The following is a 25,402-nucleotide window of genomic DNA, read 5'->3' on the forward strand; positions in this document are numbered from 1 at the left end:
ACAGAAGGAGAAATACCATATCTTTTACTTCTCTCAAATAAGAAAAGAACTGATCTCTTTGTCCAAAGATACTCCCAAGCCTTCCTTGCCCTTTCCAAACAAGGGAAAATACAGCTTAGCCTCCGCTGCTATTCTTGCTCCTGTGTCTGCCTGACGCCTTGAGCCTTGGTGGCTGTCTAGACTTAGGAGTCTTGCTTTCCATGGATTTCTTCTTAACTTTACGTTCCCAGCATCCACCATGAAAGGTCGCCCAGAGACAGGAGAGAAGGAGGAAGGTTGGTTTTCATCATCTTATTTCATGAGCGCTGAGTCAATCAGAGCTTCCCCCGTGGATTGCCTTCGAGGTCAGACTGCATAGAAACGCACTGACGAGGATGAGAAAGGGAAAAGTCATTAAAACTGACTTAAGACAAAGAAATGTTCCAAAACTTGACAAAGTACTCTCCCTCTAAGACTCCGTAATGACCAGGTGCCATCTTTCAGCATGTTCTGAGAAGTCTAATTTTTATAAGAACCCTGCTTAGTCAGGAAGAATCTACAAAGTCCATTTCCCATCACCCCTTGGTCTTCCACCATTAGTATCTTATTACCCTGGCATGCCTTTGACAAAAAGCATAAGCTGATTTAGCCAGAGACACCCCCCCCCAAGTCCCAGTATTTCCTCCTAGAAATTCCCCATCAATTACACCCACCTTGCCCCTTGGCTATGACTCCCCGCTAGCACAAGATGGATCCAGAATTGAGAGCAGCTAAGAGAGATCTCTTTTCATTTACCACAGTCCTAAACGAAAAAATATATTGACTGCTCCACTCCCCAGACAAGCTTACTCCTGCCATAAGAATTGTGCCTAGGAAACTGAACTAATCAATGGATGGCCAAGGCCGTGTGTCTATTCACAGCATAGAAGGAAGCTTGTCAAGAATGGATGGATTTCAAAGACCCAGCACCGAGAAGGTTTTGTGAACTGAGAATGTTGACTAACATTTGGTCAACCAGTAAGAAACAACCACAGGATTCCTGACACTGGATCTAACATCGATGCTGTGAGATATGAGTATGTGTGCGGTAATGAGCCTCAGAACCAGGAGCCACCCAAGTTCTGATGTCCTCCAAGTTCTCTAATAGAACTTGAGTGAGTTCTCTCCCTGAGAAGTCAAGGATCATCACCATCCAGGTTACCTAGTTCTCATATCTGAACCTTGACTTACAGTGCCAGCCAATCTACAGAAGCACAGCCTGCGAGATGGTCCTGCCCCTGGGAATCATCTTCCAGAGCCCCTGCTTTACAGGTTATGGGAGCTGGCCTTCTGAAACGCTCGCCACTCCCTCCCCCATGGTCATGTTTTTCCGGACAGATAAACGATGAATGACATTTGCAAACTAAGTTCAGAAGAGACAAAAGCAAAGGGAACAAAGTTCAATTTCAAAACTCATTCAAGAAATAGGAAATTTTAATGAAAGAAAATAAGTTTGGGTGGGGCTGGAGAGTTGGCTCAGTGGTTAAGAGCACTGACTGCTCTTACAGAGAACCTGAGTTCAAATCCCAGCAACCACATGGTGGCTCACAACCATCTATAATGAGATTTGATTCCCTCTTCTGGTGTGTGTAAAGACAGCTACAGTGTACTTACATATAATTAATAAATAAATCTTTTTAAAAGAAGAAAGAAAGAAAGAAAGAAAGAAAGAAAGAAAGAAAGAAAGAAAGAAAGAAAGAAAGAAAGAAAGAAAGAAAGAAAGAGAAGGAAGGAAGGAAGGAAGGAAGGAAGGAAGGAAGGAAGGAAGGAAGGAAGGAAGGAAGGAAGGTTTTTTTTTTCACCGTAATAAACCCAAGTTGTTTATTTCAAATCTATCACCTTCAACTGCTTTAACTCTACTGTTAAAACCCCATCCTTTTTCATCAAACGTGCAGTCTTCCAACTCAAAAGGAAGATGATGTTGATGGGTCTGCTACATGCTCCCTTTACATGAGTTAAGTCATCCAATCCTCAGCACAGCATGCTTGATAGGTCTCCATGTTAACTGTACTTCATCGATAAGGACTGTGGGTTCAGAGAGCCACGGAAGTGCTGCAAGTTTCTCAGCCAGGATTCCTGCCCAGGCAGGTTGATCCACTCTCCATTACTAGATTACACACAACCTAAGGAAGACTGAATGTATGAAGCTGAAACACTCGCAATAGTCCCTGGAAGGCAACGTACCTGAGTCTGGGCTGGGGGTCAAAGATGTGACAGATCAAAGGGTCTCATTTTGTAAACAAAGAAGACAATAAAATAGATTTGATGCTTGGGAATTTAACATCACATCCCACGAAGTGCATGTCTAAACAGATAGTTTATCCATCTAGAAAGTGAGACTCTAAGTTCTGAGTGCCAGCTCATATTCATTAAAAACAAACCGTACCTTCTGATATGCTCACTGAATAACAGAGCAGAAAGCATAAAGAGACAGAGAGTATCTGAATTCAGTAACACATTGGCATTGCCTACCTGGTTTAGTGTGTGTGTGTGTGTGTGTGTGTGTGTGTGTGTGTGTGTGTGTGTGTGTTTCTGTGTCTCTGTATGTGTGTGTGTTTGTGTGTCTGTGTCTGTGTCTGTGTGTTTCTGTGTCTCTCTATGTGTGTGTGCTTGTGTGTCTGTGTGACTGTGTGTGTGTGTCTGTATGTGTGTGTGTGTGTGTGTTTGTGTGTCTGTGTGTGTGTACATTTTTCTGTGTGAATGCACACGTATGTTGAAGTGCATGTGAATGTGCATGCATACAGAGGACAGAAGACAACATTGGCTCTTGTCTCTCCAGGTAACATCTACCTAATTTTGAGACAGGTTTCTCACTATCCTGTCTTACCAAATAGGCTAGGTGGCTGGCCAATGAGCAGCAGAAATCTACCTGTCAGCCCCTTCGCAGTGTTGGGGTTGTAAGACTGCATCACCATGCCCGCCCTTCAACACAGGCTCTGGTCCTTGAATACGGGTCCTGATGCTGGTGCAGCGAACACCTTACTGACTGAACTATCTTCCCAGTCCAGCAATGTCATCTTAGTATTCTGAAAATTGTGATAGATAATGCGGGTGGTGAAAACTATTACCAAAGAGTGTTAATTAGTGGATGGCTATCAAATTAGAAGGAGGTGGTACATGACTCTAAATAAGTCCTTTTGTGTTTCTAGCTGTGATTAGGATAAAACGTACTGTGCAAAGAGAGAGAGATCACATAAGTTGTAGGTACCACAAATAGAAAATTCACATTTTAGAGCAACTTTTTAACAGGTCAGAATCATTTATTCAAACTCATGTATAAAATTTAACAGAACAAAATTTTTAACAGCATTCACGTTTTAAAAAGGCGACTCAAAACATGCAGCATTAAAAAATCAGCTTCAGCTCACTGAGGATTTAATTCAGTGATTAAGTGCTTGCCTGAGATACTCAAGGTCCTGGATTTAAACTCCAATCCAAAAAAAAAAAAAAAAAAGGATGTGCATCAAAAACTATCATATAAAAATAGACTTTCTAAATTAAAAGAAATGTAGCTGCCATTTCCGGTGTGCTCAGCCTGTGTGCCCAGAACATATTTGAGGGATATGTTGTAGTGTATACAGAGGCGGCAAGTCAGTACCACAGAGGGGCTCTAAACCTATCAGGACACAGAATCCACAGGACCTGCCATTCAACTCCTATGGACTTACTGTTCTCTCCATCTGAACTTCCTCTACTGTGGATCACCTTGGTTAATGACCCTATCTACCCACCTCTCCCACAGGCAGGAAAGCTGAGTATCACCCCCACCAAGTACGCCATTCCTGACAATTGAACCCTTAGTCCTGTCCATTTCTCTAATCAAGCTACCCATTGCTTTTGCTCCATTCACCTTGATTGACTTGGCTTTCAATGTCTATTGCTTGCACTATTACAAAATCATCCCAAGTCTTTTTTCTTTAGTTTCTCATCACTTCGGCCACTTTTCTGGTTATATGTGAAGTGACTTCCTGAAGTGTCAAATATAAAGTTGCCCCTTTATCATCCATAAGGTAAAGTCCAAACTCTTTGTAGTGATTGAAAAAGTTGTAGTCCAAACATTTTTGTCATGATCAACTTCATTCCTATTGCTAGCTTCTGTACCCTCTGCTTTCCACACATACACAATGTTCTTGACTACCCATGGAGTCTATAAGAACTGTGAATCAGGTCCCCTATTAGAGGAGTGAGTCTTAAGGGTGGCTGAAAACCACAAATATGTCTTGAACCATTGAATAAAGCAGTTATCTTCCCATGTGGCCACTGAAATGCACCATCCATTAGGAGGTTGTTAGGAGAGAAGGTGACTAAGCCTCATGCTACCACTGTTCCTTCAAATATGTTACCTCCTTTTTGCACAACCACAGTCCTTGAGACCTGGTCCTAGCTCCAACAGAAGGGGATCAAGCTCAGCCGAAGGAATGGAGTCTTGTCTGATGAGCAACTTTGCCTTAAGATCTCCCCATCAGCTTGTAGTGCAATATGAAATTCTTCATACCCAACCGGCTTTGTATCGTTCTCCTTCCTGGATGGAAGAGCTATATTATGGGTGAGGTTCTCTCTCACTGGCTATTTCTTGTGTATATATTTGCAGCCAGTATTTGCTTCTTGTCAGAATGTCTATATCATCTCCACGTGTCGTAGTTTTACTTTCTTCCCATTGCCTCTGATGTCTTTTAATCACCATGTTGACATTTGCCTTCGATTCTAAATAAAGCATTGGAGAGGGGTAGTATTCATTCAAACCTGTGCTTGAGAAGAAAGAAGGGCCCTCTTCTCTGAACGGAGGTTGAGAGTGTTAGAATATGTGGCTCAATCCCCAGACAAATCACACCAAACGGTAGGTCTCCTGTCAGAGGGTTTATTGGTGGAGGCAGCCTCTGTGATGGGAGTCTGTGGGTATTTTATCCGGGCCTTGATGTATGTGATGCATGTGCAAAGGGACTTGCAGAGGCTGCCAACACAGGTGCCATGGTGAGAGCGGTGCTGTCGCCTAGAGATAACATGTCTCATCACTGTGTCCAGGAGCTGGCTCTAAAGACACTTCCAGCTGTCCATGGATATGCCTGATGCTAACAAGAAGAACATAGTGTATCTCACCTTTGTGCTCTTCTTTCTCCTGGAAACACCTGTAGTGCATTCATCCTCCTGTGGCTAGCCATGTATCATCTCCTCTGTGAAAACTTCTTGAACTGTGTAAAAAGATTAGGATGAACCAGCGAGACTCTGTGGTTCCTTCTATATCCTTTATCCTCACGCTGTCCTTTTTGTTTGTTTATTTTTATTTAAAAAAATCATACACTGTATTCTGATCATAATTTTTTCTCCCAGATCATCCGCACCTCTCCACCTATCCAATTCCATGCCTTAAACCATTGTTGCAGCATAAGGCTCGACACACAGTGAATTCTCCGGTCTGTTAAGTGGAACAGAGAAGATTTTTCTTATCCCTACAAAAAGTAGCACTGAGTACTCAGTGATTTAAAGCACCCTGACTAATTATATCAGCTAATGTCTCAAATGTACTAAACAAGTAATTCTAGATGATATGAAGGGAAAATGGCAGCTGGGGGGATGGGTGTGGGAAGCCTTCACTAAACAGAAGTATAGCAGATTACTTTCCCAGTCCCCAGCATGAAAGTGCTATGCTTCATTACATAAACCACAACAGCTCGGTGATTCTGTCCAATCCTTTAGGGCCAGGATCCTGGGTTTTAGAACAAAACACAAGTAACAAAGCTTATTTTTAAGCAATACTTATAACAATGTTCCAAAAAGGTATTTTTTTTGTTTACTGAATACTCTTTTTTATTGGTTTTTAAGTATCATCTTGTCCTCTCTGCTTCCCACCCTATCACTAATCATAAAACACAAACTCCACACACACACACACACACACACACACACACACACACTTGATGGCTTCAAAGTAACTCCATAAGGAAAAAAATATTCTGAGGCCAAAATATTGATAGGCAGCTGAGAGCGAAATGGATTTCATAAGGCAGACAAGGATCTATCCAATCTCATAGCATAGAGGAAACCCTATCACTTGCTTATTTACAAAGTCAGCAGCCCAGCTGAAAAGTGGGCAGAAGCTAGCTCTTCACAGACAAAGGAACACTGGTTTTTGAACAAAAGAAGATGGCTGGCCTCATTCATAAGAGAAATACAAGCTGAAACAACAAGGGCCAATCAACATGTTCTGTGGATTAGATTGGCAATTTTATAAAGGCTTTAAGATGTTCCATGCCATTAAGGTGTGGAGAATATAACCTGGAATCATAATTACTGCAATTTAATAATAATTACTAACACCCTATAGATATATTTGCAGAGGCACACCAAAAAATAGATACTATTTTTCATTGTAACATAATTATTAGAGGAAATAGTTAAACCCAAAATAAATATCATAAGTAGGAGAATATAGAACTATGCAAAAAATGTTAAAAAACAGACCCCCAAACCCACACGAGTTATAGAATATTAAAGAATCAATTTCCAGGACTGACACTTCCTGACCTCAACTCTTATTATAAGTTCCAGTAATCAAGACACTGTGGTTTTGGCAAAAGATTAGACAAATAAATCAATGCAAAAACATAGAGAGTGCAGAAATAGAAATATAAATATAATCAGCTCATCTGTGAAAACGGAGGAACACACGGAAGTAGAGAAAGGAAGGTTGCCTCAGCACCACTGCTGGAACATCTGGTCCAGGCATGCAAAAATCTGAATCCAGACCAAGGCCCTACCTAAACCTATCACAAAGTTGACTCAAAATGAAGAGTAATGCGGCTGTGTTTGCTTTGTATGTATGTGTGTGCATGCCGGTGCACACGTACCTCAGCACATGAGTAGAGATCAGGAAAACATTCAGCTCTCAGTTCTCTCCCAGTACCCAAGGGATCTGGTGATGGAACCGGGGTCATTCAGGCCTGGACACAAGCACTTCTCCCGCTGAGCAATCTCCAAAATGGATATTATAGAGCAAAATGTAATATGTAAAGATTCTAAGAAATAGCATCTTAGAGCATCACATTAAACTTGTATATGATGACTGCTTTTTAGAGACAGACTCAGAGGCACAATCCATAGAAGAGATACCCAGCCTGGACCTCATTAAAATTAAAAAAAAAATGTATGCTTCATAGAAGACATATCAAGTGTCTGAGCAGTCCAAAGAGTAGGAGAAAATATTTACAAAATACACAACTGTTGAAGGAGTGCTATCCAGAGAATTCTTATGTATCAACAAGCAGGGAAAACCTGGTTAAAAACTGAGCAAGACCTTAAGGGACACTTCACTAAAGAAGATATGCAGATATGAGCAGACAAAAAGATATTCCTTATTTGTCATCAGGACCCTGAAAGCTAAGACAATGAGACCCATAATAAGCCTATCACAACCACCAAATTCAAGATATGACATCAAATGCTGACAGGACTATGGAGCCATAGGAACTCATTTATTTCTGTAGAGAATTGCTGCCTGAGCCCTGGACCTGCCCTTGGGGGTTGGAGGTGAGTTGGCACAGAAGCAACAGCACAGACTCCAGGAGCAGGTGAGAAACGCCGCAGCAAGCTCCTTTAACACCCTCCACCCAGGCCCCATTGGTTCCACGAAAGCATCTCTTCTAAACAGCAGTTCCTGATTGGCTGACATTGTCTGCATCAGCAATCCTTGGTGTCTCAGGCAGTCCTGTCTACCTCTGTGGATGTTCCACCCCTGGCATTTATGCAGAGGTAGCTGCCCCTGTTCTTCCTACAGAGAATATGCATGAGTACAGCCACTTGAAAAGCTATATGGTCAGTTCTTAACAAAATTAACCATATCCTTCCCTTACAGTCCAGGAAATTGCACTCTTCTGGCCTTTGTCCAGATGAGTTAAAAAAAAAAAAAACTGTCACACAAAATCTTACACAAAGATGTTTACCAGAAATGAATAACCATGAATAAGTCATTCATGATTTCCAAATCTTGAAAGCTACTAAGATCTCTATTGATAAATAAATGGATAAACAAACTGTGGAATGCCAAGGTAATGAAAGATTTCCAGCAGCAAAAAGAAATGAGCTACCGGGTCATGAGTACAGAGAAAATTACATGCACATGGCTAAGGAAGAGAAGCCAGTCTGAAAAGGCTACATGCTATATAATTTCAGCTATTTAGTCATTCTTTAAAAAGAAAAAGGCAGAACAATGGAGACATTAAAATGATCAGTTGTTGTCAGGGGTTGAGGGGATGGAGAGAAATGCATTGAACATGGAGGATATCTAGAGAAAATATTCTATATGATACATCAATGACACATACATGCTATCTTGTGTTTGTCAACCCCCAGGAGGTGGAGAGCAAGAAGGTAAATCACACAACCCGAAGGTAACCATGGCATCTGAGGGACGGACAGTTAGGTATTCACATGGTTCCAGTGATAAAAGAGACCTGATGCTGACAATAGCGTGAGTCGCTCACAAAAATAAAGTACTTCAAAAAAGTAAGGCAACAAACTGGCTACACAAACAAGACCCAACATTTTGCTGCTTACAGGAAACACATCTCAGAGAAAAAGATAGACACTACCTCAGAATGAAAGGCTGGAAAACAATTTTCCAAGCAAATGGTATGAAGAAACAAGCTGGAGTAGCCATCCTAATATCTGATAAGATTGACTTCCAACCAAAAGTCATCAAAAAAGACAAGGAGGGGCACTTCATTCTCATCAAAGGTAAAATCCTCCAAGAGGAACTCTCAATTCTGAATATCTATGCTCCAAATACAAGGGCAGCCACATTCATTAAAGAAACTTTAGTAAAGCTCAAAGCACACATTGCACCTCACACAATAATAGTGGGAGACTTCAACACACCACTTTCACCAATGGACAGATCATGGAAACAGAAACTAAACAGGGACACACTGAAACTAACAGAAGTGATGAAACAAATGGATCTGACAGATATCTACAGAACATTTTATCCTAAAACAAAAGGATATACCTTCTTCTCAGCACCTCACGGGACCTTCTCCAAAATTGACCACATAATAGGTCACAAAACAGGCCTCAACAGATTCAAAAATATTGAAATTGTCCCATGTATCCTATCAGATCACCATGCACTAAGGCTGATCTTCAATAACAAAAAAAATAATAGAAAGCCAACACTCACGTGGAAACTGAACAACACTCTTCTCAATGATACCTTGGTCAAGGAAGGAATAAAGAAAGAAATTAAAGACTTTTTAGAGTTTAATGAAAATGAAGCCACAACGTACCCAAACCTTTGGGAAACAATGAAAGCATTTCTAAGAGGGAAACTCATAGCTCTGAGTGCCTCCAAGAAGAAACGGGAGAGAGCACATACTAGCAGCTTGACAACACATCTAAAAGCTCTAGAAAAAAAGGAAGCAAATTCACCCAAGAGGAGTAGACGGCAGGAAATAATCAAACTCAGGGGTGAAATCAACCAAGTGGAAACAAGAAGAACTATTCAAAGAATTAACCAAACGAGGAGTTGGTTCTTTGAGAAAATCAACAAGATAGATAAACCCTTAGCTAGACTCACTAGAGGGCACAGGGACAAAATCCTAATTAACAAAATCAGAACTGAAAAGGGAGACATAACAACAGATCCTGAAGAAATCCAAAACACCATCAGATCCTTCTACAAAAGGCTATACTCAACAAAACTGGAAAACCTGGAAGAAATGGACAAATTTCTGGACAGATACCAGGTACCAAAGTTGAATCAGGATCAAGTTGACCTTCTAAACAGTCCCATATCCCCTAAAGAAATAGAAGCAGTTATTAATAGTCTCCCAGCCAAAAAAAGCCCAGGACCAGACGGGTTTAGTGCAGAGTTCTATCAGACCTTCAAAGAAGATCTAATTCCAGTTCTGCACAAACTTTTTCACAAGATAGAAGTAGAAGGTACTCTACCCAACTCATTTTATGAAGCCACTATTACTCTGATACCTAAACCACAGAAAGATCCAACAAAGATAGAGAACTTCAGACCAATTTCTCTTATGAATATCGATGCAAAAATCCTCAATAAAATTCTCGCTAACCGAATCCAAGAACACGTTAAAGCAATCATCCATCCTGACCAAGTAGGTTTTATTCCAGGGATGCAGGGATGGTTTAATATACGAAAATCCATCAATGTAATCCATTATATAAACAAACTCAAAGACAAAAACCACATGATCATCTCGTTAGATGCAGAAACAGCATTTGACAAGATCCAACACCCATTCATGATAAAAGTTCTGGAAAGATCAGGAATTCAAGGCCCATACCTAAACATGATAAAAGCAATCTACAGCAAACCAGTAGCCAACATCAAAGTAAATGGAGAGAAGCTGGAAGCAATCCCACTAAAATCAGGGACTAGACAAGGCTGCCCACTTTCTCCCTACCTTTTCAACATAGTACTTGAAGTATTAACCAGAGCAATTCGACAACAAAAGGAGATCAAGGGGATACAAATTGGAAAAGAGGAAGTCAAAATATCACTTTTTGCAGATGATATGATAGTATATATAAGTGACCCCAAAAATTCCACCAGAGAACTCCTAAACCTGATAAACACCTTCGGTGAAGTACCTGGATATAAAATTAACTCAAACAAGTCAATGGCCTTTCTCTATACAAAGAATAAACAGGCTGAGAAAGAAATTAGGGAAACAACACCCTTCTCAATAGTCACAAATAATATAAAATATCTCGGCGTGACTCTAACTAAGGAAGTGAAAGATCTGTATGATAAAAACTTCAAGTCTCTGAAGAAAGAAATTAAAGAAGATCTCAGAAGATTGAAGGATCTCCCATGCTCATGGATTGGCAGGATCAACATTGTAAAAATGGCTATCTTGCCAAAAGCAATCTACAGATTCAATGCAATCCCCATCAAAATTCCAACTCAATTCTTCAACGAATTAGAAGGAGCAATTTGCAAATTCATCTGGAATAACAAAAAACCTAGGATAGCAAAAACTCTTCTCAAGGATAAAAGAACCTCTGGTGGAATCACCATGCCTGACCTAAAGCTTTACTACAGAGCAATTGTGATAAAAAACTGCATGGTACTGGTATAGAGACAGACAAGTAGACCAATGGAATAGAATTGAAGACCCAGAAATGAACCCACACACCTATGGTCACTTGATCTTCGACAAGGGAGCTAAAACCATCCAGTGGAAGAAAGACAGCATTTTCAACAATTGGTGCTGGCACAACTGGTTGTTATCATGTAGAAGAATGCGAATCGATCCATACTTATCTCCTTGTACTAAGGTCAAACCTAAATGGATCAAAGAACTTCACATAAAACCAGAGACACTGAAACTTATAGAGGAGAAAGTGGGGAAAAGCCTTGAAGATATGGGCACAGGGGAAAAATTCCTGAACAGAACAGCAATGGCTTGTGCTGTAAGATCGAGAATTGACAAATGGGACCTAATGAAACTCCAAAGTTTCTGCAAGGCAAAAGACACCGTCAATAAGACAAAAAGACCACCAACAGATTGGGAAAGGATCTTTACCTATCCTAAAGCAGATAGGGGACTAATATCCAACATATATAAAGAACTCAAGAAGGTGGACTTCAGAAAATCGAACAACCCCATTAAAAAATGGGGCTCAGAACTGAACAAAGAATTCTCACCTGAGGAATACCGAATGGCAGAGAAGCACCTGAAAAAATGTTCAACATCCTTAATCATCAGGGAAATGCAAATCAAAACAACCCTGAGATTCCACCTCGCACCAGTCAGAATGGCTAAGATCAAAAATTCAGGTGACAGCAGATGCTGGCGTGGATGTGGAGAAAGAGGAACACTCCTCCATTGTTGGTGGGATTGCAGGCTTGTACAACCACTCTGGAAATCAGTCTGGAGGTTCCTCAGAAAATTGGACATAGTACTACCGGAGGATCCAGCAATACCTCTCCTGGGTATATATCCAGAAGATGCCCCAACCGGTAAGAAGGACACATGCTCCACTATGTTCATAGCAGCCTTATTTATAATAGCCAGAAGCTGGAAAGAACCCAGATGCCCCTCAACAGAGGAATGGATACAGAAAATGTGGTACATCTACACAATGGAGTACTACTCAGCTATTAAAAAGAATGAATTTATGAAATTCCTAGCCAAATGGATGGACCTGGAGGGCATCATCCTGAGTGAGGTAACACATTCACAAAGGAACTCACACAATATGTACTCACTGATAAGTGGTTATTAGCCCAAAACCTAGGATACCCAAGATATAAGATACAATTTCCTAAACACATGAAACTCAAGAAAAATGAAGACTGAAGTGTGGACACTATGCCCCTCCTTAGAAGTGGGAACAAAACACCTATGGAAGGAGTTACAGAGACAAAGTTTGGAGCTGAGATGAAAGGATGGACCATCTAGAGACTGCCATGTCCAGGGATCCACCCCATAATCAGCATCCAAACGCTGACACCATTGCATACACTAGCAAGATTTTATCGAAAGGACCCAGATGTAGCTGTCTCTTGTGAGACTATGCCCGGGCCTAGCAAACACAGAAGTGGATGCTCACAGTCAGCTAATGGATGGATCACAGGGCTCCCAATGGAGGAGCTAGAGAAAGTAGCCAAGGAGCTAAAGGGATCTGCAACCCTATAGGTGGAACAACATTATGAACTAACCAGTACCCCGGAGCTCTTGACTCTAGCTGCATATGTATCAAAAGATGGCCTAGTCGGCCATCACTGCAAAGAGAGGCCCATTGGACACACAAACTTTATATGCCCCAGTACAGGGGAACGCCAGGGCCAAAAAGGGGGAGTGGGCAGGTAGGGGAGTGGGGGTGGGTGGGTATGGGGGACTTTTGGTATAGCATTGGAAATGTAAATGAGCTAAATACCTAATAAAAAATTTAAAAAAAAAAAAAAGTAAGGCCGACATAGTGGCATACATCTGTAGTATCAATGCTCAGGAGGCAGGAAATAGAAGTGTCATGAGATAGAGGCCAGCCAATGATGCACAGTTAGATCCTGCTTCAAAAGGCAGGGAGAGGTGGGTAGTTAATTGTATATGTCAGTTTGACCAGACCATGGGGTATTCTGATATTTGACCAAACCTTATATCCATGAGAATATTTCTGGGAGAGATTAATATTTGAGCTTGGTGAGTCTCATCTACTCATGCCAGGGCTCTTACTTGAATGCATAATCAGAGACCTTTTGTCTTCTCTGTCCCCAGACTGAAATACTAGCTCCTCCCTGTCAGTTCTACCTCCTTTCCCATCTTTACTTCCCTAGCTTGCCACTTACAGATAGAACTTTTCCTCTTCAATCATTGTATAAGCCAGTTCCCTAAGCACACACACACACACACACACACACACACACACACACACACACACACACACACCAGTGGTGTTGATTCTAGAGAGCAGATACATCATATACATATATATATTCACAGTTGTGACATCTGTGCCCTTAGTACCCACTTTAAGTTGTTCAGAGGACTCATCATTAACCCAGGGATGTTCCTTATCTGTTGTCATGTTACCTCATGTTGTTATGAGGTAAGACAAGACATACAGACATGCCGTGTCTGTACCAAGTTGTCATGTCAGGTTCAGCAGAGATTTGGAAATCTCAAAGGTGGAATATCACAAAAGTGGAATACACATAGTACATTCATTTGGTCCCCTACTATTTCAAGAGAGAAACTCCTAGATTTCCTTGGAGGGAGAGAAGAGAAGCATTGTTCTTCTGGATTAGTTACTTTTCTCAAAGCCAGACAAAATGCACAACAGAAGCAGCTCACAGTTTGAGAAGGGGCAGTCCACCATAGCAAAGAAGCCATGGCAACAGGGCCAGCTCTTCTGTGACATCAAGAGTATGACTAGACTCCTTACAAGGCACCCATCAGGAAGCAGACAGGTCAACAGATCAGGTAGCAGGCTGTACCCACAAGACCTGCTCACCCTAACAACTTACTTCCTCCATCTATGCCCTGCACTACCCCAAAAACATTGCCACCAGCCAGAGTACAATCACTCAAGTCTGGGATTGACATATCATATTCAAACAGTCTCATCATAGGATACACGTCGGGAAGTCTACTGCTAGTCATACCTAGATGTGTAGCCTAATGGCGGTCAATTTGCTTCTGCACCAATAAAATAAGAATAATGACTGCCTTCTCTTGGGGACAACCTGAGAAAATACACAGAAAGGCATTACATCCTTGACCAATTACTTCCTCTTCTCTGGGGAATTCTACATCCTGTCTCCATGGGGAAGTGCCAGTGCTTGAAGGTTCTCTGCATACAGGAAGTTGGTAGAGCTGAATTCAAACTAGCCCTACAAGCAAGGGCCTCACGCTATCTCGTTTTATCAGCTGAACTGAGATGCTCATGCTTTCTTTGAATATTCCCCGGAAAGTAGCAGAAAAGATGATCCCTCTGTGCCACACGTGCCAGCAGAATCAGGAAATGAGAGTAGAGCAGAAGAGGAAAGAGGCTCTGATGCTGGCCCAGTTTTTCACGCCGAGGGATCAGCTAAGCAGACTACAAAGGGGGTTCGACTAACAGTTTTTGGAAATTCCTACTTGTCCTTTTCTTTCCAGAGTAAACTAGATCCTCAATCTTCCGTTTCAAAAAAGAAGGGGGAGGAGGAGGAGGAGGAGGAGGAGGAGGAGGAGGAGGAGGAAGAGGAGGAGGAGGAGAAGAAGAAGAGGAAGAAGAAGAAGAAGAAGAAGAAGAAGAAGAAGAAGAAGAAGAAGAAGAAGAAGAAGAAGAAGAAGAAGAAGAAGAAGAAGATCAGAACAAAGAAAACCCTGAATAGCACCAGCCAGCACACAAGCAGAGTCGCAGCCTGCCTTTCCTTCGACTATTTTGAACTTTCTTAGTAACTTTAGGATAGGGTGCTTTAACTCTCCCCCAGCTGACTAATGTTAAAGTTGAAGACCAGCCAAGTTGATCTGTCCCAGGTCATAGAGCCCATATGGCGGACCGGGAACTAACAGAATCCATGTGTTTAATCACTAGACTAAACTGTCCTCCAGAGACCTGACCAGTTCAGCCTGAGGCAGAAAGAGGAGGAGGCAGCATTTGAAGTCGGGAAGGAAGCACCCTTTCTTCCTTTATCCCTCTTCTCAACCCTACCTCTAACATAAGGCTTTCATCCCAGCTCTGCCCAGTTCTATAATCTCTGAGTCTAGTCCTCATGAATCTTTGGTTCCTTAGCTCTGATGAGAACTTTATTTTTGGATGTTTTACTTGGGTCTCTATTGCCTAGCCCCCCCCCACCCCCCAATTACTTTATAGTAAGGACCTCACATATTAAAACATCACAGTTTGTTGTTGTTGTTGTTGTTGTTGTTGTTGTTGTTGTTTGGTTGATTTGTTTTGGTTTGTTTTCTCTCAAGATAGGATGTAGCCCTGGCTGTCCTGGAACTCACTCTGTAGACCAGGCTGGCCTCAAACTCATAGATCTGCCTGCATCTGCTTCAAAAGTGTTGGGATTAAAGGCGCATGCTACCACTGCCCAGCTATCACACAGCTTATTTAAGGAAGACACTCAAACACTCAAAGCATAGTTCCAAACTTAATGTATCTCAGTGAACTTTGTGGTTATAGTTACAAGCTATGGGGCTCCAAGGAGGGTTTCGCAGCTCACTATCAATGACATCCCATGCTGTCTGCTTCCCTTTTAAAATACATGTTTAGGTTTATTGGCTGGTTGATCTCATGTGCATATGTGATTAGATACCACAGTGTGTATGTGAGGCTTAGAGAAGGTATCAATTTTTGCCCTCCACGTGCAGGTTACAGAGATGAAACTCAGGCTGGCAAGCTTGATGGCAAGCCCCCTTACCCAATAAGCCACCCACAGGCCCACCTTCTCCCAAGTCTGCATCCCTCTACCCTTGCTTCTCCTAGATCACTATTCTAAAGTTCCAAGTCTGTATTCCTTACTTCCACTCTAGTTTAATAGATCTGCCAGTTACACTGCTGGGTTTCAGACCGTTCCAATGCCCTCTGCTGCAATTCTAACCAGAACAGCATTTCCTCTCCCTGTACCATGCTAAGCCTGCAGTTCTTCAAGACATTGCTTGCTTCCCATCCTCTATAATCTTTCCCTCTTATTATGTCAGCAAGAATGTGTCTCCCATCATAACATGCCTTCTTCAAACATTCACTAAGTAACTGCTCCTTTGTGTAGTGCCCCAACTCACATAACACAATGCAGTGTAGACACTCAGAGCCTGATAACCTTAACTGAATGCTCGCTGCATGAATACAGTCTTCTGCCAAGCATTCCAGCAATCTTGGCTATGGCCACTCAATCTCCTTAGAGCTGATTAAAGACAAACTATAAAACTTATACAACCTACAGGTCTAGGGAGATGGCTCAGTTTGTAAAGTCCTTACCACACAGCCCAAGGACCTGAGTTAAATCCCCAAAATCCACATCAAAGAGTGTGTGCAACCATACTTACTTATAATCTCAGCACTGGGGAAACAAAGACAGGAGGATCACAGAAGCTCACTAGCCAGCCAGTGTGGCTGGATCAGTGCACTCAAGGTCTACTGAAAGGCTCAATCTCAAGGAAACAAAATGGACTGAAACTGAGAAAGATGCTTGACACTGACATCTGGTATCCACAGACATGCTCACACACACATAAGCACACCCATGCACTCACATATGCACAGACATGCTCACACGCACATAAGCACACCCATGCACTCACATACGCACACACATACTTATATCTGCTCATGAACATGACTATTGTCAGCAAAAGTTAAAAATAGCTATATTATTTGTGCAATTGGGAGAAGAGAGCTATTCCTCACAAAGAGACATACAAAGAAGCTAATATGAGGGAGAGAAGGACTGAGAGGAAGATGCAAGATCAAGGGAGATGCTGTGATAGTTGGGGTGAAGGTCAGAGGACTGAATTTGAGGCGAATTTAAAATAAGCAATTCATGCCCTTAGGGCTATTTGAAAATAGAACAGGGAGATGAAAATAAATTCTAAGCATATATTGAAAATGTATTTCAGTAAATTTGATAATCCTAAACTTATATTGCATGTTGTAACAAAGTTAATGATACCAAGTTTAGGGATTTTTTTTTCTTTTAGGTGCCTTTATTCACCATCTGATTTACAAACAGATATTTGAGCAGCTCTGACATTTGTTCCTATTGTTTTTAGCTTGTTTTTCCAATCATATTAACTAAGAGGGTTTTTTATTATTAAAAAGGAATCAAAACAATTAAATGTGAAGGCCACTGCTGCTCTCCAAAATTCAGCAGACCATTGCTAACGCACTGAAGTCAGGAAACAATCATGAGCCCTTCTCTTTATAGAATGTCTTTCCTCCTTGGGAAACTTCAAAGCCCTTTTCTGACGCTTGGTCTCTGCAGCTGCCAGGAAAGAAATGTGGCTCCACTTACCTCAAAGGGGGTCAGAGCACATGGGGGACCGGCTGGACCCACATCAGGCACGCCTCCCCTCCATGCCCAGGCTGCCTCCACTCCATCAGAGACCACCCCAGGGATCCGGAGTGGGGCTAGAAAATAGAAGAGTACAGGAGTGCCAAACCTCTCCCATGCACAGAGAGAGAGAGAGAGAGACAGAGAGAGAGAGAGAGAGAGGAAGGAGGGAGACAGAGACAGAGACAGAGACAGAGACAGAGACAGAGACAGAGAAACATGTAAGAGCGAGAGCAGCCAGATGCTTCAGTGATGTGACTCTGTAATCCTATGAGTTGTTGGGATAGAAAGCATGGCAGGTGAAGATGAAGCAATACATAGATAGGATGTGTGTCTTGGGCTAATCCCAGCAAGGACCTCACAAGAGCACACTATGGTGTAAAAGAAAATGCAGAAACAAACTACACTACACGTGGGCATGGTGGCTCCTTGAAAAGAGATGGAAAAGAGCAAGATAGGAAATTAAGTCAGGAGTTCTGGTCCTGACTCTCTGGCTGGGATAATCTCTAGCCACACGATTTCAGGTGGGGGGGGGGCTCTGTTCCCCTCCAGAAGGAAAGAATAAGTGATAATATTTATTCCACTCTATAGGCTAGAAAGCATCCCGCAGGCTCGTGTGAGATCAAGTGGCAAGCTACGGAGCTGGGATTGGTGTCAGTGATCTGCTAAGTTTGAAACCATGTGTTCTTTTTTTATTGTCATTATACCAGATTATTTCAGATACTCTGGCCCTTTCAACCATGTTCTTTCCAAAATTCTAAGATGATTCTCGTTCTGGATAGTTATCATACTTGGCTTCTAGCAGGAAAAAAGAGTCCGTATGTTCTATGAATCTTGGCAGAGAGACTAATAAAGAGCAGATGCTTAATATGCTAGGTATTGGAATAAAATCTTGATTAAAATAGGTGGTCCCCCCAAATCTCTTCGGCATTTCAACAAGTAGGAGGTAGAAGGGGGCCTATGACTGTGTGATTACTTGAATTATTTTCCAACAGCGAGAACATTGCTGACCTACAAAACAAAATAATTTTTAAAAGTCTACAAAAAAATCATTTTAAAGAAGCAGAAGTGCTCTGGTGATGTCACAAATGTTTGCATGTGTATGTATATAGTATATATGTGCATATATGTTACATGCATGTAAAATAGATAGCAGGTGATAGGTATGTAGATACATGATGATAGATAGATAGATAGATAGATAGATAGATAGATAGATAGATGATAGATAGATAGATAGATAGATAGATAGATAGATAGATAGATAGATAGATAGATAGATAATAAATGCATAAGATGATAGGTAGGTAGGTAGGTAGGTAGATGATAAATACATAAGATGATAGGTAGGTAGATAGGTAGGTAGATAAATAGATGATAAATACATAAGATGATAGATAGGTAGATAAATAGGTAGGTAGATAGATAGATAGATAGATAGATAGATAGATAGATAGATAGATAGATGATAGATATGAATTTCCACTCAGCCCTGGATCATCTTGCTTTTTTAGCCACTGCATTTGTCAGGGTTCATAAGTCCCTCATTCTATGGTGGGTAGAGGAAGGAAATGATATTTTCTGTATCTCAAACTAGCTTTGAAGTTGCTATGTAGCCAAGAGTGACCTGGAACTCCTCATCCTCCTGCCTCTACCTCCCAGGTACTGATATTGCAGGTGTACACTACCAAGCTAGCCTTAAATCTTTTGTTCTTTAGACAGGGTTCCTGAGTCTATGCCTGGATTCCACGTTCTCACTACTGTTACCTACTTCCAAGACCCCTGTGCAAGCTCCTCCTATTGCTTCTGACTTCTATATGGAAGAGTGCACCAGGACAGTCTCCTATCTGTCTATCTATCTATCTATCTATCTATCTATCTATCTATCTATCTATCTATCTATCTACATTATCTGGTTCATCCCCTCAGAAGTCACGGCTTTATGAGACATTTATACATTAGGTCCCAAGACATGTGACTCCAGTTCACCATCCCCTCTAAGTTCCTGGTTTGGACATCTAATTGTCTTCTCAACATCAGCTCTTGGAATCCAGTAGGCATTTCAAACTTGGCACATCTGAAAGATCATTCCCAACAGACCAAATCACTTTTCATATCATTATTTCATATCATTATTACCTGGAAAGCCCTGAAAGTCATTTAACACCTTTCTCCCCTCTCCCTCCCCCTCCCCTTCCTCCTCTTCCACATCCTCATCCTTCTCCATCTCCTCTTTTTCCTCTTCTTCCTCTAACCTATACTCATCCATCCACTGCATACGTCTAACTTCTTCTGAGCACACTTCAAGTTTGCGCCTGCCTTGTTCTTCCTCTAACCTATACTCATCCATCCACTGCATATGTCTAACTTCCTCTGAGCACACTTCAAGTTTGCGCCTGCCTCGGGGCTTTCTACTGTCTCTTTCTGCTCCTGGAACATGACTCCCTGAGATGCTCATAGAACCATCCCTCCAGATAACATGGGTCTTTTTACATGGAACCCCTTCAGAGAAGATGTCTGTAAGAACTATCCAATTCCACTCTCTAGTCTCCAAGATCAACATAACTGCAGACCTCTCTGCTCCTGTCTGGCAGGGTATCATTTTAATTGTTTTTGTTATTTGTCTGTGTATATTTATCCATAAGTGGGTTTGTTTGTCTGCTGACATGTGCGATTTGGGGCCTCATCCTCTATGTGTGACCTTCAGGGGTTCTTGTCCCTTGTTTGCCAGTGTGTTCCGGCATTTACAAAAGAGCCTGTGCATAGCAGGCACTTGGAACTGTGTGACCTGCACAGCTAAATCCTCTGTGATGCCTGAATGTTCTTCCTCTAACTCTGCATTTATCTTTGGTATCTGCCTATGAGCTTCTGTAAAGTTCACAGGATATATAGTTTTTATACCAACTACCACTTCGTTGTTAGTTAATTACTATTTTGCTACCATTTACCATAACCCTTTAATTCTCCCAAACACAGTCTATCCACTCAGACTGGAAAGAGTCACGGCACTATGCTCCACCTACCAATGCCGTCTGATTCAGCCTTAAGGAGAACGCTTTTCTCATCTCTGTCTCCTCCCAGTCCCTGCCCAGCCCAGCCCAGGACACATCTCAATACAGGACAGCAGCACAGCATCCCATCATGTGTTGTGGATCGGTTTGTATCTAGCGCTGTGTCAGTGACATGGTCATCCACGGGGAAACAAGCAAGACAACTCTCCTAGTGGAGTGGAAGGCTCCAACACTGTCACAGTGTGGACAGGACTGTGTGTCTGCATGCTGCTAGGGCCAGGATATAGAAAGAGAATTAAAGCCAGATTGGCTATGTCTAGAAATAGCCAGTGAACCATGCTCACAGACCTTTACTTGAAACAAATCAAAATTAGAAACTTAAAGATCATGCCAGGCTATTCTTAAACTACATAAAACTTTGGAAGTTTTGGAAATGATTTTTTAAAAATGCTTACAAGTCTTTCCTCCTAAAAATCCATTAAACAATGGAAAGAACAGTGTTAACTCACGGAGGCGGAGGTCCCACCAGTAGACGGCATTCACAAATGATTGACAGCAACAGTACTTCCCTGCGATTTACAGAAGCTGAATTTACATAATTGCATAAAGTGACTCAGAACTGACCTCACTTCTGAAAACAGGCAACAGATGGCATCAGGATGCTCTGCTGCAGGGAGAAGGATAATGAGAGTCACTTGCCACCGACCGGCCCGCAGAGCCATCAGACCTGTTTGTGGGCTCCCTAAACTCTGTGCTCACTCATTAGCTGCTACATCTGCTCCTTTTGAAAGATGTGACCAGGACTGCATGAAGGCTCCTAAAGGTGTCCTGCGATGGTTTCATTTACCTAGACTTGGCCAAGGAGGAAAAGGAAAGAGTCTCTCTAATCTCTGAACCTTCTGTGTTCCTTACATCCTGTTTCCACTATTATCTGCTCTGTCAATGTGCGGTTGTCCTCTGATAGCCAAGTTCGGTACGATACAGAGGTACCTCTAATTGACCTGGAATCCAGTTGGAGCAGTCCAACTCTCAGCTAGTTTGCCATGGATGAATGTTGAATGCAAAAAATCTTTTAATTTATGTGCTATTGGGATAAGAACATGCATTGCTGGAGGAAGGCCATAGTCCAATGAAAATAGAAAAGTTCTTACATCAAATAGACAATGAGCATTAAAATAATGAAGAAAACCATTATCTAAATAAATATATCTTTCTCCTAAAGTAATCATTGTCCAAGCCAACACAAATGGATAATTTTCTTTTCTGAGATCTACTACATTCCCCTTAAGAAAAATCATAAAATTGAAATTTGATCTTTCCATAGCAAACAGATGAAAACTGATGGGCATTGTTTGGTTCCCAGGCAACTCTTCCCATGTACATACTGTGTGCCAAGCATTTACCCTGAGCTCTGAAACCACATAGCCTGACTTTCCTTCAAAACGAAAAGGACATACTGCACCTCTGTTTCTATTGCAACACACTGCACACAAAGCAACATTCCTATCCCTTGACTCATAACAGGACACACACATCACTTGTCAATGCAGTTACTTTCGCTGACCACACCCACACACGCCCCACTGTCTCAAGTCCATGCATATGACTACAGAGGTCTGCAGCCCACATCTGCTGTCTACCCTGCTCCTGACAGCACCGCAGCTGTCTCTGTCCTGCCCCCCCAAAGACAAGTTCCAACAAAGGGCAGACTAGAGTTCCTCCAAATTACCTTGAAGGCGTTTGTAGGGATGCTTGTCTGGAATCTGCTGGCCCCTTCCTGCTGCACCCCATTCACCTTCAGAAGCCGTGCAAGTCCATACCTGCTAACACTCCCCTCGTTTGCATGCCTGCTTCTCTACAAAGTCTGTATTCTTTGCCTACATTTTACCTAACGAAAATGGTAGAGACTTAAGGAGACTGGAGGGTAGAGAAGGACGGTGGAAAGATAAACAGAATCTACTTCAGGTTGCATCTGTAGAAAAATATCGTGACTCAACTATTTTGCTAGTTTCATACAATTCAATCTAAAAATAGAGAGTGGCTTGATTTTTTTCCCCTGAAGTCAAGTAAGGAAACTACAGGTGGTGGCACATGACTATAACTCCAGCACTCGGGGAGGATGAAGAGTTTGAAGCCTTCCTGCACCACCCTGAAAGACCCTGTCTCAGAGAGGAAGTAAAGCAAAAGGCAGGCACTTGAGACTCAGTGGTGGTGGCTTGCTTGGTGTCACTGTTTGGGTGTAAAATGTCCCCTATAGACTCTTATGTTTGAGCATTTGGTCCCCAACCAATATCACCCTTTGGGGATGTAATGGAACCTTTGAGAGATGATGGAACACTGCAGGATGAAGTAAGTCATTGGGAACTGGCTTTGAGGTTCTACATCCTGGCCTCACCTACTCTTGTTCTCTCCTTCACCACCATGCTGAATTCTAAACTTCTGAAAATATAGGCCAAAATAAACCCTTTCTCTCTAAAGCTGTTTTGGCCAGGGTATTTTATCACATTAACAGAGAAAATGCTAATACATCTAGAATGTTCAAGGCCCTAGGTTAGATCCCCAGCACAGAGAGAGGGGCCAGGGAAGGAAAGAAACAACCAATCAGTTGGACTGTCATAACTACCACTTTCTCCAGCAAATTTGTTACTATGGGGATCTGCCTCTACAGCCCCAACAACTGACCACAAACAAATTTTGGAACACAAGCCATTCATAAGTTGAGGACTGCCTACAAATGATGCCCTTTCCTGTGTAAGACAGGCTGATGGATTGTGTTTACTAGAATTACACGATAAAGAAACCACAAAAAGCTGACTCCAAGACTCCAGATAGCCCTCCCAGCCTTCTGGCTCCAAAATATAATCGCAATCTGAGCCTGTCTGGCTCAAGAAAAAAATAAAATGGGATCAGGGCTACAGTCATACTCAGAAGGCTACAGAGAGGCCACGGATGTCAACCTGGAGACACTAGAAAGCCTTATTCCTCAGCAGACAGCTGTGGGGTGCATGTGTAAAGCAGGCTGCAGCCAGACCTGCCCACTGGAATAACCTGTGAAGGCTCCTAATTTTAGCCAGCACTCTAGGTGCTGAGTTCTTCCTTTACCCTCTCCCTATAGTTTGCAAGCCTTCCTAGAGCCCACAGCAGGCTTGATTGGCCCAGCTGCATGGAGGAACTTCTGGGACAAGAACCCAGCATGCTTTGGTAGTGTTCCCTCAGAATAAATAGTGACATCTTTGCATTTGCTGTGTTCCTAGAAGGAGCTCTCTCCTTGTCTGCTCAAGACCTATGTTGTCAGGAAAGCGTCTAACTTAATGACATAATGCATGACCTGATCTTTCCCCCCTCTACACAGATGGGGTTGACACACTATAGAAAGGAACCCAGCTGAAGGTGCTGAAGACAGAGGCCATGTCCTCAAGCACGGGGTCTTTTCTGCCAAGGGGACCCCCAATTTCTTTAATTACCCAGAGCCAATGTGGGACAGCAGCAGCTCTGACAGCGACAGTTGATTTGTATCAGTTCACAGATTTGTTGACTGAATGGTGAATTTTCAGACTCTAACCTATTTCCCTGCCAAAATAGACGGATAAATGTTATACTTATAAAAACAGACAGGGCATCCTGCACTTATCTCACAAGCACACATTTTCTTCCTAAAATTGTTTATGTCATACAGGAAAAAAAATATTAATCAATGCGGCAAAAGAAAGCTTGTACTCTGTTCAGCCAATTTCATTCACTGACGAAAGCAGAGCAGAACATAACAGCCCCCTTGTTTTGCTGTCTTTGTTTCCCATGTACTGAGCGAAATTGCCCAGGAATTATAAGCAGTTAGCAAATGGTGCATAAATGACCAAAACCAAATGACAGCTCCATGAACAGGAGCAGGCTGGCCCTAGCTGAGCCAAAATGCTTGAGTTCTGGAACAAGAATGGGGAGTCAAGTTCCATCCCTGGCACTGAACCCAGTTCACTATTGATCTTCAGTTGCCCTCACATCCGCGGCTTCCCAGAGCACACACGGGGCTTTGTGACCTGCATTGCAGTGGAAAGATAGAGGCTACTAAGCCAAGTGGGAGGGCTTCGGCTAAGCCAAGGCTGCTGGGAGGGCTTCTGCAAAGTGGCTCTCCCAGGGAGGGTGTAGCTCTCCAAAGGATCTCTCTAGAGTAGTGAACTATTGTTCCATTGTCAACCTTGGATGTCACAGGAATCGTGGGAGAAGAAACAGGCTGTAGAGAATAGCCTCTTTCTCCAGTGGTGCCAATGTTTTTGACAGCTTGATCCAACAGTATTAGAAACTTAAGCAGTGTCTTGCTGTCTTCAAAGGTCAGACCAGCTCCATCCATCTGAACTGCCTTCTCTGCTCTTCCAATCCCTTCCCCAAGCTCACTCGGGATTAAGCCATTTCATAAGCTGGGAGTCCTCATGTGACTCTGTCGCTATTGTTTAGGTCCAGGAAAAGAAGACTCAAACTGTCTTGTGCAGATTCTAGGTTCTGGCCTTCATCGTTTCACCAGAAACACACTTAGCCAGGCATTCTGCGTGCATGTTGAAGCCGGATTTGGTTGGTTGTTTAGAGAAGTACCTGTTTCCTCTGAAGCCAGAGGTGTTCCTAAGTGGAAGCAGATGTGAAGGGCACCTAGGCAACTTGTGCAGAACCAGATTTGGGATCTGCTCTCACGTGTGTTTCCTGCTCCAAGCCATTTCCCTGGAATGCACCGTGAGCATGTGGGACAGATCAACAGCAACTTCCTGCCTCGGTGGTAAGAGGGCTTTTCGTGATGTTCTCATGCTCTTGGGTTCACTTCATCTATTTTAACTGTTCAGCCTGCTGGGACGGGGTGTGGGGGGAGCTTCGCCAAGGAATGCAC

General features: G+C 42.4%; 1 long non-coding RNA gene across 1 annotated transcript; it reads right to left on the minus strand.

Moving 5' to 3' along the window:
* Positions 1 to 9: 9 nt before the first annotated feature.
* Positions 10 to 17,972, minus strand: 3110015C05Rik (RIKEN cDNA 3110015C05 gene). Its single transcript, NR_045908.1, has 3 exons — positions 17,483 to 17,972; positions 5,116 to 5,207; positions 10 to 365 (listed from the first exon to the last, which is right to left on the minus strand). It is a non-coding gene; the product is annotated as an RIKEN cDNA 3110015C05 gene (long non-coding RNA).
* Positions 17,973 to 25,402: the final 7,430 nt, after the last annotated feature.

The sequence above is a fragment of the Mus musculus genome, chromosome 13 (genome assembly GCF_000001635.26).
Source record: "Mus musculus strain C57BL/6J chromosome 13, GRCm38.p6 C57BL/6J".
In the NCBI taxonomy this organism is placed as follows: Eukaryota; Metazoa; Chordata; class Mammalia; order Rodentia; family Muridae; genus Mus; species Mus musculus.